A 15713-nucleotide genomic window follows, 5' to 3' on the forward strand; every position below is an offset into this window, starting at 1 on the left:
TTATTGTGGCCTACTCAAACTTTGATGGGCAGGTGAGAGCCCAACAGCAGCATTAAGTGTATACGTAAGTTTTTTTAGTTCTTATTGTTACTTAACTATTTTTTGTTACAGCAATGATTTATGGCATCCACATAAAAGTTGACACACATCCAATGCACAATGATTTGTTGAAGGTGGAAGTTTTGCACAAGGTGTATGATGATGTGTTTTGTGTATTGATTTGTCTTAAAGGCTGCCACTAGATTCCTTTTCATAACCCAAGGACTATTTTGAGCAGACACATGCCTGCATAAGAAGAAATAGGTAAGTGGATTTTGTCAATGTTATGAAGGGCAGTTGTACTAAACAGGCCTCAAATGAGGATTCTGTCAAGTATGATGCTCCATCACAAATGTGAGGAGGTAATCTTGGCCCTATTACAGGTGACATGGCATACAATGGATTTATGATACAGTGGATGTTTCTGACTTCACGTTGGTTTGTTGGTATAATGACCAAACAATATTGAACATCTGGTCCAAAATGACTAGTAACATGAGGACAATGGCAACATGACATGTCATAGCAAAAACATTTGATAAATATGTTTTCACTTCAAGATTCAAGTCAGTTCATGTTAACAGTAGCAAAGTGTCATGAAGCCCTTCTGGTGCACAAATGTGCATGTAAACCAGTCTGTTCCAACAAACGTGAATTTAGTAGACAACGTTTATTAATTGAAACAGACAGAAAGTGTACACATTGGTGACATATTTAAACATAGCCCACACATTTTTGTATCCTTTGTTATGTCCAGATGATGAATCGATGTTGGAGCACTAGAGTTATTGAAAGGGTCTTTTTCAGATGGACAATGTACAAGTGACATTTTTTTCTCTACATGAAATTTTTTGTGAAATGAGTTCACTGTTCAAAGCAACCTGTCTGTAGCATTTAGAGGTGTTAAACAATTCCAGAAGAAATATGCAGTGTTTAAGTGACATGATCTAAAATGAAATGCAACAAATTATGGTAACCTCCTAAACTGTAGGCAGATGGGTACATAATATGTTCCCTACATGCTTGGGGTTATGGTAAAGTATATATAAGTTTTCTAGCCTTTAAGCAAGTGAATAATTGAAATTATTAATGTTTTATTAGATAATATTGTGAGCATTTTGATGTGCACAGACATGATAAAAAATATTGTATGTGTCTTTGCAGAATCTGCAGCAGCAGGCAAAGGAGACATTAGCCATTAAGGCAGGAAGCAGCTGGCCATTGTCTGTCCGGTGGAGAAACATCAGACACTGACCAGCATAGTGGTATTGAGGGTGAGGGGACTGGCACAGAGGCCACCAGCTATACATTTTCTCTGGAGGCCTCCACAGAAGACCAGTGCTTAGTGGTGGCAGACCCAACATGACCTGTTCCATCTGCATTCTTGTCCTCTACCCAGATTCCCATCTCCACTCTCTGCTTGCTCCCCCCCAGGTGGTCAAACCCACCCCCCTAAAAGGGCAGGGGTCTCCTTTGCCACAGGCACCTCCTCTCTGACTGTATTCCCCCCAGCTGTGCTCAGTGAAGTGGCTATTGACCTCTCACACAGCATTTCTGTAAGCCAGACAGTGATTGTGAATGACATCCAGGAGCTTAGTTTCCAAACATAACAGACGGATGCCATTCATAGTTCAATGTCTGGCATTTAGAAATCACTTGCGAAGAATGCATCTCCTCAACCGGCCTAACCTTGTGCCCCTACTTTGGTCCCTTTCACATCCCAAATGCCACCCCACCTCAATCCAAACACACTCACTTCCTTGCATGGACCTTCTCCAACAGTTATAAGCAGCACACCCACACATAAACACACACATACACACACACACACACACACACACAATGAAACACAAACAAACAACACCCATCCAACAGACACAAACTACTGACAATACACCCACAAGTACCACAACAACCACCACCACACCCACAACCACCACAAACACTGCACCCACAACACTCACTGCCACAGACACATGCACCACACCAACACAACCACTAGCACGCAAATGACCATCACTACACCCACAAGCATCACAACCACAACATCTACCTCTACATCACACTCATCCAAACGCACAGCCACACACACACCTACAAAACCACATACATCCACACATATACCAGACACATGTATCTACAACTCATACACACACCACAACTATCCCAACCACCTCAACAGCACACTCATCAAAACAAACACACTGATAGAAAAGCACACACACACCAACTGTCACGAGCTACTCATCGTTTATGTCTCTGGCCAACTGGAACTGCAGAGTGGTCTTGATCCTTGCAGGTTCTGCCTTGACCAAGGTAAGGGCGCCCCGTTCTGGTAGCCACGGTGCTGCTGATGAAGGAATGCCAAAACGCAGTCCGTGCCCTCCAGAAGGAGACCCAGAGGATAAAACCCCAAAGGGAAAAACCTCTATAGCAGGAACTCCCTGGAACAAAAAGAAGCAAAAAAGGTAAGTCTTCCAACAAGAAAACAATACTGGAAGAAACTGGAACAAGCAAGGAAAAAAAGAAACTGGAGAAAAAACAACAGGAGTGACGATCACCACCAAAGGAAGTGTTGCAGCGCAAGGAGAACAAGAATCACACACCTTATATACCCTAAAACAGGAAATGACCAACAGGAAGAAGAAAGACACCATATTGGATTGGGAAAGAATCATAGGAGAATATAGAGATAGGCACCATTTTGGAAAAGGGTCCTAAGGCATGCAGGGAAAAAGAAGAACATGGCTGCTAAGTGTAAAAAGAAGAAAAAGAAGAAAAGGAGAAAGAAGAGAAAAAGAAGAAAAGAAGAAAGGAACAGGCTGCACCAGATAAGTGATGGGTTGGGGGGAGGGTGCTCATGTCTAATATCGAGGGCGCGCTGCACCCAAAACTCGCCGAGGCCCCATGCCCACTTTGGGGCCCCGTGTGAGGAAATATAGAACAGAAGGGGTGTGGCACGCCCGGCCGCCCGGAACCGCGGCCAAGCCCCGAGCCGAACACACACCAAACACAATCTTACACACTCACCTGAACACCACACAATTTCCAAAACACAGACATGCAAACATGCACTACATACACCAGACCTACATGCACCTGCACAACTATTCACACACACAACACCCACTCCAGCTCCATCTACCCCCAAACCTCATCCTCTTCTACCTCTTCTACCCTTTCTCCTCTAACCTCCTTTACTGATAACCCAGCCTTGATCCCTAAGAAATCCAATCCACTCCTCCCAAGAAAGATCATTGAGGTGTCTGCCCTGCCCACTAAGGGCCATATTTATACTTTTTGATGCAAAACTGCGCGGACGCATTTTTGCGTCAAAACGTTTAACTCTGGCTAATGCCATTTCTTTGTGCCATCCGGGTGTCAAATTTATACTTTGACTCTCTGTGGCCCAAACCACGGGTTAGAGTCATTTTTTTTACTCTAACGATTGCACCACGTCGTAGAGAAAACTAACGTTAACGCAGTGAAAATGACTTTAATCCGGTTTACGGTGTTACAAACCGGATACACGCCATTTTTCCCCACAATAGCGTCAAAAAGCGTCTCAAACACAGCAAAATGTGCAAAGGAGCCCCAAAATGGATCCCAGAAGCCATGAAAGACCGCAGGCAGACTCCAACTGACCAGGAACCAGCCAGGAGGACCCAGACAAGACCCAGGAGAGGGAGAAGAAGAAAAGGAAGTGTCGGTTCAGTGCAGAGGAGCAGGAAATACTGATGAAAGAGGTGACGGAACACCAGCATCAACTTTTTGTCACCTCAAAATTGCCAATTGGGAGGAGAGTGGCAATTTGGCAACAAATTGTGGACAAGATAAACAGTGTGGCAGAAGTACAGAGAGCAGTCACTGAGTGCAAGAAACGCTGGCATGACTGCAAGCGCAGGACCAAGGAAAAGAAGTCAAGGAACAGGGAGGTAGCACTGCAGACTGGAGGTGGGAGTCCAGCACTGCAGGAGGCCCTGGACCAGATGGAGGAGATGGTGGCAGCCGTCATCCCAGAGGAGATCGTCACAGGGATTCAAGGACAGGACAGCGCAGACTACCAGGAAACTACACAGATGCAAGGTAAGTTGCATGGGGGACAAAACTGCCTAAATGTTAACTGTAAACGGGGGGGGGGACATACCTACTACACAATGTATGTCAGCCATGAAAATCAGGTAGTGGAAAGGGCAAAGGGGCATGGCACGGGTGCATGGGCTGTGAAGGGGAAACCAGGGGCACAGCACAACACTACACTAACAACCTTTGCATGGGAGTACTCTGCCATGCCAAGGATGTTGGAAAGGCAAAGCCAGTCCAGGAGGGTAGGGTACAACGTAAAACTGGCCTGGTGTCACACGACAGCTGATATTGTCGCTACATGAACTAGGGCTCAATTTCCAGTCTCAGGCCACATCCGCAAGTGGTATTTACCATTGACAACAGATACCACTACCACCTGTGCTGTGTGTGCAGGTCAAGTAGCTAATGGCAGTTATGTGCCCATGGATCATACACACCCAAAATAGAGGGTTCAGGATGACGACATTATCAATCCCCTGTAATTCCTAACAAAGTGCAAATCCTGTCAAAGGCTCATGCCTATAGGTGCTATAAACATCAGGTATTGTTACTTACATTATGAAGTACACAGCAGTAATGTCATACCCATGCTGCACATTTCAGGGTCTACCCTGTGCCTGTGTTACAATAGCTGCAATGCCACCTTGCAACATCCCAACTGTCATACTGCAAAGAAAACAGCATTGAGGGGGAGGACATATGTGTCTAGCTAGTTAAACACACCTGCACCATCATAAGAGGAAATGGAACACTACCAGGACCATCAGTGCAATCCAATGCAGCACACATTCCCGAACATCAACATTACCCACTACCAATGCTGACACCTGTATGGTGCCATCCCAATGCTATACATAGTATATGCTAGGTGTCAGCAAAATATAGGTGTGTGTGAAATATCCAAGACTGGGTCAGTTCCATATTGTTACGTGTGGTGCAGGTGGCATCAGAACACCCACAGCCATTGCAAGGACTCACCATGCTAATGGAAGTAGACGGAGGGTTGAGTAGGACAAGAAGGTGGCAACATACAATTTGGACAGAACCTACACCTAGAGGATGTGATGCAGACCATTCCCCAAACTGCCTACACTACGTGTGACATGCAGGTGGGGCATAGGCCTGGGAGAATGCTAATATTAATGACAGGAAAATTGAACAGGAACCAAGATTACAATGTCTCACTAATAGGAAGTCAGTAACGTCACATTACAACTGCCACAACACAGACACACTAATTGTACAATATCTCATTGCAGAGGACGATGGCTCTCCTGGGGATATGCCTGTCCTGGACTTCCCTGATGACAGGGATGATGAGCTGAGAAACATTAGCCAGCAGACCCTCCAAGATGTCCTTGGAACCCTCCAGACCCCACCTTCAGTCGCAAGGAGGAGTACAGATACAGCAGCCATCACAGAGGACCTACCCACCACCCCAATAGTACGACCTGCCAACTCCAACCCATCTGAGGACTCTGAGGACACTGGTACCACCTTTGAGAGGACAGTAGTGGGAGTACAGCAGGAGCTGGCCGAGGAGGTCCGGGTGGGGATACAAAATATGGCAGCCAGCCTTGAGGGGATGTGCACATGCATGATGTCATCTGCAGAACAGGCAGCAGCCATGCAAGCGCTGCCATCCCTCCTGCAAGGACTACAACAATGTGTAAGGGAATTCACCACAGCGGTTAGGGAGTTGCCACAACACCTGGCATCCCAAACCTTTCACTGCGTGCACAAATGCAATCATGACCCCCTCAGGGCCGACCTGGCTGCCTACCACAGTGATGTAGCTGCTATACTCAAGAACCAGCAGCTCCTCCTTGTTGCAGTAATGCACTTAATTGCCCCACAGTTGGCAGCTATCGGGAATTCTGACTCCACGTCTTCAAACACTGAAGTGTGTGTTGCCCCTTCAAACCCACCACCACCAAGGGCAGAGGAGGCGACACACACATGAGAAGATGAAGACGTGGAACAGATCACCTTCACCCGTAGCACCAGTCCATGCCACATAGGCACTGATATCCTAGATCCTGTGCTTGTTAACATGCCAGTCTTGCTACAGTTGGTCACATGCACTGTTCTTCAGCATACTGTTTACCTTGACACTATGCTCTGTAATTGTCTCTCACTACCTCATTGGCAATTCATGTTCCTCTGCACTGTATGACACTTCACCCCAGCATGTCCAATGACATGTCCCATTGCACTTGTGTTGCATCACAATAGAAGGCATACCACTAATGGACTCACAATCCTGGACTATGTAAATATTGCACTACAGCACTTTAAACTAAATAGCACTTACACAACCACTTTGTCTCTGTGTAATGTGACACATCAACTGTGTAGGAGATTTGTGATGTATGTCACATGTCAATGGCCATAGAATGTCATTACAACAGTGTAGAAAGAATATGGGCTGATAACTATGCACTGGGGTCTAGATTCTATCATCATCTGTGCTTCCTTAGGCTTATTTCTGAAGTGAAATGAAAACAAACAGTATAATGCTGTGTAGGACAGAATAAAGTCAGCTTCAAGGTTTGTTTAAGCTGAAATTCAATGTGGCCAACATTCCCTTCAAGACAATCTTTATGTATGTGACATCTGACTATAAACTTTCAGCACACACACACACCATACAGCAGGAATGGATGTGTACGAGTATATGGACAAATATGTAACCTGGGAGTACAATGTAAGAATGATAGGTGTGATTTATGTATACAATACTACATAAGATTATAACATCACTCAGCTTATCAGGGTTCACATGAACATCAGGCTGCAGGCAGACGTCCCACAGTGCCCAAGATTCCAATTCAGGACTCAAATGATGACAGATTTAAAAACACATCCAACCTTCACAACACATTGGGAACCATAGTAACCTTGAGTGGTGGGTGCACTGGATGGCAGATGCATAGAGAAGTAGCTTTGGTGTAGCTGCCAATGTGACAGCTCATATGGAATTGGGAATTACCATGTCAATAATGGGATTCTGATGCAGGATGGAACAGAAATGCAAATACTAAATTAACACTGTACACCCATGCCAAGGCCCTGATCCCCAAGCATATGACACATAATGTAAAGGAGTACCTAAAACTTTATTTCACAGTAATAAAGGAAACTTAAACTGAGGGAAACACCTTAACTAACCTAACCTATCCTAACTATACATTAGGATAGGTTAATGGCCCTAACTACCCTAAGCTTAACTTACTTATCACATTTAACTAAACACTCTAAACATCAACCCCCCACCCCCCTTTATATGACGGGACACATGTAGGACAACATACACATATACTAATCTAAACACATACTAACTTATCCTAAACAAATATACATTTTTTTGAAATTTTTGTGTATATATAGACACATAAACCCCAACATCATCCCCCACCCACCCACAAAAACAATTAATAATATAACCCCCTTGACCCCCCCACCCACTTATACTAACTAAACTAACAGCCTACTTTAACCTGACACTAAGGCCCCTAAACCCACCCAGATGACAAACCATCTCCCATGACAAACCATACACAGGATAGATAGAGGACGGTTGATAATGGCAATGTCAGAAATGTAACCCATCACATTTAATGAAATGTTGGATACAATTTCATGGTCACTTGTGTGCATACTACCCATGAGTCAGGCATTTTAAAATGCTAGGTAGGTACAGTGTCTGTGACACAGAGTCTCAAATCCAATCCTAAAATTGTTATGTACACCACAGTTTGAGTCATGTAAATGACCTATGTTTCTCTTGTGGCTGTGGAGGACCAGCAGACCATGCTGCATGTGTTCACATATTTCAAGTGGTTCATTGCACAAACTTGTCCAGTTCAAGTGTGTGGCAATGTGTACCCTGTGTCAGTGTTGGCCTCCATGTTGTCACAGTTACATGCAGGTCTAGTCATGAGTCTGTGGAGCCAATCCCCTGAATTAACAGAGTATCCTTCAAAGCAGAATTGACCTAAAGCCAAAGATCAACTAACGGCATGCATGGGGATAGTCCAGCCATGGCACTGCAGAACTTCTATAAGGCTGACGACAGGGCAACCTTGGTGTGCTCAAAAACCATTTGGATCAGTAATAGGAAGCAGGCAGCTTGCATCACAACATTTGTACACAGGGTGGGCTCTAAAATTCCCACTGCAACAGGGAACATCAGTGCCTCTGTGCTGATTAATCTCACAGCTAGTCACCACACAAGCCCCATCAAAAGGTGGCGGCAGAAGTGAATCTCTGTGTGGACCTCAGGGCACAAACATGTTTTGTCCTTACATACACATTAGCAACCCTTGTTTGTTGTGCTGGAGGCCCCGTACCGAATCCATGCATACGGCCATAGCACACTGTCACTGTTTGGCACTAATGAAAACATGCAAAACTAGACAAGGGATGGAGGCTGGATTAGGCCATTTGAATACATGTCCCAGAACAGAATACGATAAGTAAACTGTTTAAACTATACTATACATTTGAGGATTCATCGTAGACCTATCAGACACAATACCCTAGGAGGAAAGAGAGGGCATGGAAAGCAATTATGAGACAAATGTAGCCACAGGGAACCTCTATGGTTAATGCAAAGACAGAAACCAGTCAGGCTAACAGGATGCAGGCTCTGTCAGGAACAAACATGAACAAGGCAAATACACTGTGAGCAGACTCCGACTGGGAAAAGCAGGAACAACACTGTGGGAACTAAAAACAGTTTGTGCTGTGGTCTGCAACGTTACACAATCCCCCAAGGGCTCTGGTACACAAGTGATTTGTAAGCCAATGCACAACAAGGAGATTCAGAAAATGGTAGCTTCTAATCAGTTTCAGGCAGTAGCAAGGGCAGGGCAGGTTCAAATGGCTGGTCTGCGTGGAAGTGCTCACAGGTGTGTGTGTGCACCTTCAGTCTCTCACAAGTCCTGGAGTTGAGAATCAGGTTCAAAGGGCCAACTGGACCTTTCACATGGGAAGCAATGGACAGCTGATTATAGGTCCTACCGAATACCAGGCAGTGCATTATCAGACCTGAAGTCCATGTAGACTGATGAACTATGACTATGGCATGCCATCCTGAAGAGGAAAGCACACAGGAGTCAGAATGGGAGTCTGTGTGTGTGTAGATGAAGATTCTCAGGGTACAGATAGTCCATTTACAGGGCTCCCTAGAGAAGGGTGGGCAGAGACTGAAAACATGGCAGTGGCAGGACTTATTACCTGGGATGGACTGCGCAGGGCATGTCTTGTGAGCAATGCTTGTCATATCTGCGGCACTCATGCTATCCATTTTCAGCTTAGATGGACTTCTTGTCACACATGCTCCTTGCAGAGATATCTGATGTCACACTTACTGTTGTCAAGGGTCTGGTCATACATTCCTGTTACCAATGCAATAGCACATCCACTGCCTCATGGATGAAACACTTTTTTACCTTATGATTGATGGTGTCTTAGTTGTGTGTAATTTGCTGCAATGGACCATGTTGGTAACATGGATGTGTCTCATAGCTGTGGTCCTCTGATATTGCCCTTCAAATGTGAAATAGACAGGATATATGTCATTTACACTGTGTGTGATGTTGGCTGTACATTCATACCCATCAAATGTGATGTGGCTTTTTCAGTATCCTAATCTGTATTTCTGCAATGCTCCATGAGGCTAAACTCTGATTATGATTCCTAGGGATCACGTGATGCATAGAAAATTACCCAGAGCATGATTGAGTGATGACGTTAGGTTTTTAATGACATATGACAACAAAGTGGAGATGCTAATTATAGTTAGAAGAAGTTTAGTACGATGTGTTGTCTGCGACGCAATCCTGCAGCTGTGTTTGGATGTTCTTCCTCATTTTCACAGACAGCATCCTCCTCTTCCTCCTCTTCAGGCATTTGCGGGTCAAGTTCATAGAGGGGAATGTTCCTCCTTACACAAATGTTGTGCAGGATAGCACAGGTCAAAATGACCAATTTCAGGTGAAAATAGGAGGCTGCCTCCGGTGATATCCAGGCACCTGAATCTGGACTTCAGGATACCAAATTCCTCTCAACTATGGTGCGTGTCCTAAGATGTGCCTCATTATAGGCACGCTTTGCTGCTGTGCTTGGGTTGGCAAATGGGGTCATGACCCATGGCTGGATCCCGTAACCCTGATCAGCTGAAAGAGAAAATGAGGATAAATATTTGGTTGTTGGTTGCACCTTGATTATCACTTTGCATGGCCGTTGTTATCTTGTGTCATCTGTGACTCATCAGTGTTTGTGGTATTGTGTGGGATCCTAGGCTTCTGTGATTTCTTTCTGCATTGGGTTGTTTAACTATCAAAACTGGTGTTTGACTGATTGACCTGACATCAGTGGTATATTTTGAAACTTGCTGTTCAGTATGTATCTCTCATGCATTACGTTATGTGAAAGAAGTGTCCGAGTGCCTTCACTGGAGGTTACATGATGCTTCTACCCACACAATCGATTCCACTGTGGTGGTAACACAGTTGCACTACATGGGCTGAATATCCCATCCAATCTGACTTATGTAATTTCAGGTGAAATGCAACAGTGAGGCCCTTTGATTTGGCTAGGTGACAATGCACAACACATCTCCATGAGTTGACAGCACTGAAGTGTTCACAATTGACAATGCACAATTATCCCATGTGTGACAAGTTCTATGCAAACCTATTTTTGTGCCCTCACCGAGTTGGCTCATGTGCAAACATGTACCTACACTACTGAACTTGCTCCAGGTAAGTTGGCTAACTTGGTTGTGGGGGTGAAGGTTTTAGTGTCAGAAGGTCCATGTGCCTGTACATCTGTTATGTATATGGGGAATTGTCTCAATCCGTATGTGTAGTAGTGTGCACTTTACATTATTGTCACATCCACATGTTTTCATAGTACAGTCCACTTCCTTATTGCTAGCGGGCAATGTCACCCCAGGAGTGATGTGAGATGTTGGTACTGCCTCAATGATTCCATGTCACCTTCATTAGAGTCAGCATCGTCATGCTATGTGTCTCATAGTGTTTGACCTGCAGCAAAACACATTACACACCCCTTACACAGTATGTATTGCTTGAAAGGGTGTGTGATTGAGTGTTATTGATGTGATATTGGAAGATTCATCTTCCAAGTTGTACTGCCGGATAAGGCCATGTCAATGTCACTGTGTGGTTTTAAATTGGTCCTATTTGGCTCTGGAGTGGCATCTCTTGTTATTTGCATCTGTCATTTGTCCATAGGTGTGTATCCCATTGGGTCAGGATATCAAACATGACTACCAGTGTCACAACCTCAGTGTATTCCTGACCATGTGTCAATTTAGTAGTGCATGTGTTGTGTGTCCTACAGGGTTGCTGTGCTGTGTGTAAATTCCTAGGTTTCTGTACTTACCGACAAGTAGGCCATTGACATATCGTCCATCCTGGAAGTGCTGATTGATGGTGCAGTGGCGGAAGATGAATGAATCATGTACACTCCCAGGATACTTTGCCACGATGTTGGTGATCAATCCACGGTGATCCACAATGGCCTGCACATTGATGGAGTGTGTGTGCTTCCTGTTGTGGTATAGATGCTCCGTTGCAGCAGGTGGCACAATCCATACATGTGTGCAGTCAATAGCACAAAGCATGTGCGGGAAGCCATTTATTTGATAGAACCCTGTTTGGTCTTCTGTTGCTTCTGCTGTGTGTTGGGGAAGCTGATGTGGCAGGGTGTGAGGGAGATGATAGCATGAAGTACCTTGGGAAGGAAGGCAGAGAATGAGGGCTGTGAGATCCCGTCAACCGGGGCACCAGTGGTTTGAAAAGAGCCACTTGCCAACATGTGCAGGACAGCTAACAGCTTGGTCTCTGGTGGAATGATGTGGGGTGTCTGCAAGCTGGGTGCCAACTGTGGCTCAATGTGGCGCAGCAGCTGCTGTATGGCATGCCAGTTTGGTCTGTACCTTTGGATGATGTTATGTTCTCTGAGGGCCTGAAGGGTTGTCCTGGTCCTGAATATCCTCTCCTGCCTTCTGCGTTGCCTTTGGGATCCCTGTTGGTGTGGTGGAAGCTGCTGTTGTTGCTCCTGTGCTCTGCGTCTTCGTGCATGCTGGATGAATAGCACCTCCATGTCTTCCTTTTTTAGCTCTGATGTTGCTTCTGTGAGTTTTCCTCAAGTACTGGTGTGTTTGCCCCATTTTAACGCCTGCCCTGACCCAGGCGTTAAATTTTGGCGCAAATCGGGATTTGCATCATTTTCCGGCTCCACCTCCCACCCGTGCACAATTTTTGCGCGGTTGGATAAATATGGCGCACAGGTATTTAAGTAATTTTTTAGACGGGAACACCTACCTTGCATCTCATTGACGCAAGGCGGTTTCACGCATCCAGAAAATGACCCACACTGGGATATTTTGACATTAGACGGGTCTAGCATCAAAGTATAAATATGGTGTCAGCTTTGCGCCAAATTTGGGGCAAAAAAATGACGCAAATACGGTGCAAACAGGGTATAAATATGGGCCTAAATGCCCTTCCAGAGGAGGTTGTCCCATGGCAGTGAAAGTATGAGGCAAGGTATTGAGCAAATAACCCAAATATTGATGCAGTGCATTATGTATTATTGGACATTTATATTTTGTTTAATTTCATACATGTTTGAGAGGTGTATCTCATATGAGAATAAATTATTTTATTTTTACAAAGTTTGTCCATACATTATTTATTGAATAAAAATGATTGATTGATGTCAATGTTATTGATGCAAATGTGAGTAACATGAATTTAATTTAATTTATGACAGTGAAGAAAACCGGTTTTATTTTTGACATTTCTGTGTAATGCATACATTGGTGATGAACATTTGTAATGGGCGTGTTAATTTTGGTGCAAGCATTCATCCTGATGATGGACACTTACACCAAAATTAAACATGCTCATATTTTGGTAACTTGTGAATTCATGTGTGTTTATTTCAAATTGAAAAGTGTCAATGATAAAACATGTGCATTATACATGAAACCAAATAACTTCTGAGTTAAATGAAATCTAATGATATTCAAAAAATGCACTAGACAAGGGGTAATGGACATTAACACATCTATGACATGTTTAAAGTTTAGAGGTGACATGGGTATGTACATTTCATGTAAACCCACTTTTTGCATTGTGTAGTGAATGTACTACATTATTATGACCTTATGTAGTTACAATACTGTGTACTGCTTACATATATGAAATGGGAGTTTATGGAAAATGATTAAACACACCTGTGAGGACACATTTCGAATTAGAGATTAATGTGACTTTTTCTGTGGGTATCCATAAGCGTGAAGGCAGCTAGTACCAAATTGGTACATGTAACTAATATATAGGGATGTGGTTCTTTAAGTTTCTTAAACTACCACATTACACACACATATGCATTTGCATGCAAGCATTTTTTAAACATGCACGTGTACAGCACTAATGTACACAGACAATTCCGAACTACCTTCAGTTCCAGCAGTGATGGGGTTTTTACATCATAGTTCAGTATCAGCAGCAAAGACAGGACTTGTGTGATCGGGTCCATGGTAGCAAGGGAAGTGAAAAGAAGAGAAAAAGGTAAGGTTCAAGCTTATATCCCTTCCAATCCTCTAACTCAGGTGTGGAGGTTTAGCCACCACTGTTATGTCAGCGGGAAGGCACATCATGGTTGGCCTGGCAATAAAACTGGCTGTGGTCTTGCCGCCAGCCGCTTTTGCCTATGGAGCAATCAGTGCGGGTATAACATTTTGGCGGTAACGGCGGACTTTTATCTATGGGCCCGCTAGCATCTAAATAGAGCAGAGGGACCGCCTTGCGGCGAATGGATTGTCCAACGAAAAACCTGATGGCAGGACCGACTCCCCCAAGATCTAAATCAGGTTCTAAGTCTCTTAAGTGCAAGAGTGTTCATCTTATATAAGAGCAAGTAAGTGTACTTGAATCTTAGTTACTGGTCTACATGTTCATGTCTAAGGTTGTCGAGGAGCGATCAATTGGCATTTCATCATGAACTCTATGCTCATCTACCTAATCTTCTCTGAGATTGAGGAACTAAGATGTGTAGATCTCGCTAGCCTCACCATTGTGAGAGTGTGGAATTCCTAAATCTTATAGAAAAAAATGTGTGCGCACGAACCACAATGCATGTATACTTATTCAATAAACAGTGACCTATACACAAACACAAGGCTGAGAGAGCGTAGCTTATATAATCAATATTAACATGAAATGATTATGAACTAATGTGTAATAATGCTGCATTGAAAATGTATTCAAGTTTTGCTAAATGCGTGCTTGAAAATGTGCCCACGGGAGTGGCCGCCACCATCTACAATAACTAATGAAACTGATTAATAATGTTGAAATATTATGATAGAATATAATTCTGCACTAATAATAAAAGGTTATATACTAGAATTTTGCTAACAAATCATTAGGCCTTAGTTAACATGAGTGGAGGCCTAGCTGCCTGGTTTCATATTAAATGTGTTTTTCTAACGTGCAGTATGCTGACTTGCTGAAGGACATGAACTCTTGTTTTTCTCCAAACTAGAAGCTGAATGTAACTGTAGTAGATCCGTTCTCATGAAATTCGACTTGCTTGTAGAAACATTTTAGCTGAATGCAACACTGTAGACCACTCGCAGGTACAAGGTCGCCTGAACCGGTACAGACAATGAAGCCACTGACTGAAGATGTGCAAAGGACCACGAGAGTATGAAATCATACCGGACATTCCACCCGCTAAAGACATCAATCATAAGGACCAATAACATACGTGAGAACTGGTGTGGGGTGACAAATTTGATGAGCTAATTGAACCTCTATTGGAGGGAGATAGTGGGGTGCAACCCCTCATCCAACCAAATTTTAGGGGAATGTACAACGAAAAAGGGATAAAAATACTTGACATAAGGAAGTAAATCAGAACAGGAGAGAATAGGAGACTAGGAGAGAGTTAGGGAGATGCTGATGCGATTTGCTATGATCCAGACACTTTGTCACTCTGCATAGAGACTTTGCTGTTTGGTTCTTAAAACCATTCTTGCCTTATATTGCCCGTTTACACTTTACCTCCTTATGAGGGAAGTGCCCCCTTTTTACCCGACTTGCTGAATTCCTAACAGCGAATCAACTGATGTCCTGAGGACGAAGACCGAACCTGAGTGCTGACCCAATACGGAGGGTAACTATATGACAATGATATTGTGATTGTCTATTTGCTTTTCCTTTCTAGGTACCAACTGCTTCCTTTTGACAGAGACCATAGCTAGATGTTTTCTAAATTGGTGCTACTAAATTGTTTTGCATGAAGTCCAACATGCCAATGCTAATTCGAGGTTAGGAGAGGGATTCACTAAACTGACGCAAATAGACAAATGACTGAATCTACGCTTTGTTGAATAACGTGATAACAATACTCTGCTAAGGATAATCTATGTTGACACCGTGCTATGTTCTAATATTCATGATTCTTGCTTTGATGAAATCTTATCAGAGTTGTCATATTGTGACTATGCTAATGTGTTTCTTGGTTTGGGGATTAATAAA

This window comes from Pleurodeles waltl, chromosome 12, assembly GCF_031143425.1.
Source record: "Pleurodeles waltl isolate 20211129_DDA chromosome 12, aPleWal1.hap1.20221129, whole genome shotgun sequence".
Taxonomy (NCBI): Eukaryota; Metazoa; Chordata; class Amphibia; order Caudata; family Salamandridae; genus Pleurodeles; species Pleurodeles waltl.